Source organism: Pteropus medius, unplaced genomic scaffold, assembly GCF_902729225.1.
Source record: "Pteropus medius unplaced genomic scaffold, Ma_sr-lr_union100, whole genome shotgun sequence".
NCBI classification, from domain to species: Eukaryota; Metazoa; Chordata; class Mammalia; order Chiroptera; family Pteropodidae; genus Pteropus; species Pteropus medius.
The window spans coordinates 40,316,800-40,320,227 of record NW_024354875.1 but is presented as its reverse complement, the minus strand read 5'-3'; the positions used below and the strand labels follow the sequence as shown (position 1 = coordinate 40,320,227).

The following is a 3,428-nucleotide window of genomic DNA, read 5'->3' as shown; positions in this document are numbered from 1 at the left end:
TAGTTCCTATGGATTTAATGATGAACAAAATAGGCGTAGTGCTTACTTTCTTGTGTATTTATATTAGAAATATGTCTGAGTTCCAATTTTGAACACAGGTGTGTTCTTTTGATAGTAAGGAAGTCATTTTTAATGCAAATTAGTGGTTGCAAATAAATGTGAGTGTGTGTGTGTGGGGGTGGTCACATGTTATTACCAATTTTACTCTTAGAACAAGGTCCCTAGATTTTTATAAAAAGGTTTGCATATAAAATATCCGGGCTAATCACTCTAAAGATAGAGAATCTGTAAGTTCTGCAAGTCATTGCTACATGAAATAGAAAATGAAAGAATATTTGGTAAAGTCTCTTGGTTATTTTAATTTAGAGACTGACCTCTTTCCCTTATATGCAGAAGTAAGTCACCCTGCACTTGTTTCAATTTTACTTCAACAAATCACCATTATAGTGTTTTCTTATTACATCACATTATGCACATATTTTTCTCCCCTGCTCGGTTCTGAGCTGTTTCTAGGTAGGAATGGCACATTTCTGGTACTTACCAAAGAACCTGGCACACAGAAGGAGTTATAGTTATGGAAATGAATAAACTATCATCACTTATCCCTACATTGAGAAAGATACATATTATTTTTATTTATATTTTCTACATATTGTTTGATGTTCACAAGAAATGAGCAAGTTTTAGTGGTAGAAAATTAAAATAGAGAGAGCACATAGACAATATGCCAAGGTTAAGGTGTTCACTTATTGGCCAAGAGGAATCACAAGTGGCATTTATTTTCTTGGTGAGTATGTAATTCTAAATCTTGTGTGCCCACGCTGCAAGCAGATGTGCTAGCCACTGATGTGATGGACACCCATTAACCAGACTCATGAGACTGATGTAAAGAATACAAATGTTAATATATCAATATTCACAAGTGTTGGCATGATCAGAGTATTCTTGATCTCTAGGCACATCCATTTGGAATCAGAACCAGAGTACTGAGACTAAGTTACAAATTTCTTTTTTTGTTTGTTTTTTTTGAGTTTTGTTTGTTTGTTTGTTTTTTGTTTTTTAACGTCTACAGACCCTGATATTCCTAGGTGATCTCCCATCCAAGTACTAACCAGGCCTGACCCTGCTTAGCTTCTGAGATCAGACAAGATCGGGCACGTTCAGGGTAGCATGGCCATAGACTTTTTGAGTTTGTTTTTTTTTAAACAAATTTCTTTAGTCTAATGCTTTCATCTACCTGAAATAGAGAGCATTTTTCATGGTATTGTAGTACTCTAAGTGTAATTGGCTAAGATACTTCCTTCCTTGGATGAAGCTTGACTGGACGCTCTAAGTTTTTGCTACTTGAATTTTCATTTTTGATAATTCCATAACAAAAAACTCCTGCTTTTCTATATCCTCCACCAATTTATGATGGATACATTCTTTCTATAAGGATATTATATTGATTCAGAGTCGATTTTGTCTTTTTGGCCAGGGATCTCTGTACTCATATATCATTCATTGACTCAAAATCTCGGTGGAGATTGTCACACTGTAGCTTATATGAATCACAACATTTACTGTATTTCCATCCCTTCTGCTCTCCTTCTCCATCCGCCTTTATTTCCTCCATTCTTCTTTCTCCCTCTTCACTTCACCTTCCTTCTGTCTTTCCTTCCTTCCTCTCTTTTTTCTTTCTTTCTTTTCTCTCTTCCTCTCTCCATCACTCCCTTCCTTCTTTTGTATTTTTTTTCTTTTTTTTGGCTCTCAAAATCAGATCAATTATGCTAAATTAAAAAATTATAACAATATAATTGTGACAAAAGATCGGCATTTACTATTTTAAATAATTAATTTTTTTGATTACCACTGAAAATTTAAATAATGTTAGGAACAAAGAATTAAATTCCAATCCTCCTCTGGTAGGTTTTATAATTAAACACTCAGATAAGACCACTTAGAAAGGATGAGATAATATTTAAAACCTAGACAACAGATAATAAGGCAAAAGGGTCACATGAGTGTTAATTTTTAAGAAACTTGCAGTGATATTTAAATTTATTTCTGAAGAGAAAATGAGAATAAGAGTTTCTGGGGAAACTTAGATTTCCAGCACTTGAAAGGCCTACTAAATATTCAGAATTAAAGATGTAAGAGAATAATTTCAAGGAATTTAAAACTCCAGGAAATTTTTTACCTGTGAGAGAAAAATCAATTGATAAGAATTACTTCAAAGTGAGCTAAGGGTCAAAGATAGAGGTCCCTTACCCACATCTCTAGATGTAAAGACTTTTTTTTTTTAAATACAGAATTGGAGGAAAAAATTCATCTCTGCTTTATTTTCCTCAGAGCTCTCTTTTCCTGTTTTATGTCATAGTGAACAGATGATAAAGAGGAAGTGATTCAAACTTATTTACTTGCAAATAGACATATTCTACAAAGCTTTGCTTTGAGTAAGGTTAGTTAATAGCAAAGCAGCACTACCAATTTTTCATCCTTCAAATTCCAAACTGATTCAATCAAAAATACATTCTGTTAAAACACTTGTCACTCTTTGGCAAAAAAATTTCTCCCAATATATTGAGCATTCATTTGACTTTCTTATTTGTGACACAGATATTACTCAAAGTCAAATCAAGTTGTTTTCTCTCATGCTAAATCTCTTCTTTAGTTGTGTGTTATATTGAATAAACATCACCTATCTATTTAATGTATTTAATTCTCATAAAGAACCAAATCCAGTGCTTATGTAATGCATGGATTAGACACTTAATTAAAAAAAATTTATATCCTTATGATTTATAAATTCCCAATTGAATTCTAGACAAATCTAATAGCATATAACATCAAGGCTTGGGAAGGAAAGTCGGTAGTTTTTTCCAAACTTGACATGCCATTGATTCGCTTTTTTTCGGTTTCATCTATAAATGACCAATCAACTATGTACTTGCTTATCTTCTTAAAGAACTGCTTTGAACATTAATTTAATTAGTGTATAAAACTTGGTACGCCTCTTAGTTGTATCCACATGAAATATCTTTGAGTTTAGAGTTATTTGTGTAATAGTGAAAAATGAGATAGTTTTAGTTTTAGTTACAGAAATAATTTCTTATTCTTTTCTGTCTTGTACCTGGTAAAATAGTAGAGAAATTGGGGAGAGTTTTGGGCTGGCATAGACGTATTCAACGACTGACTTACATTGGAAGGACATTTATCTTAAGTTACACAAGTCAGGGCAAGGGAGTCCAACAAGAGTCATTTTCCTGAAGAACAAGATCATAGCTCCTCAGAATAAACTCAAATCTTATTAATATGAACCGTAAGACCTCATGTGATCTGGTTCTTGCTTACAGTTCTCAGTGTCCCAATAATGATGATGTGCCTTCTCACCTACGGGCTTTTGCTTAATTGTTCTCTTTTCCTGGAACATTTTGTCCCTATATAAT

At 33.1% G+C, this 3,428-nt stretch overlaps 1 pseudogene; it reads right to left on the bottom strand.

The window, feature by feature from the left end:
* Positions 1–1,063: 1,063 nt before the first annotated feature.
* Positions 1,064–1,182, bottom strand: LOC120597317 (uncharacterized; annotated as a pseudogene).
* Between the last annotated feature and the right edge of the window lie 2,246 nt (positions 1,183–3,428).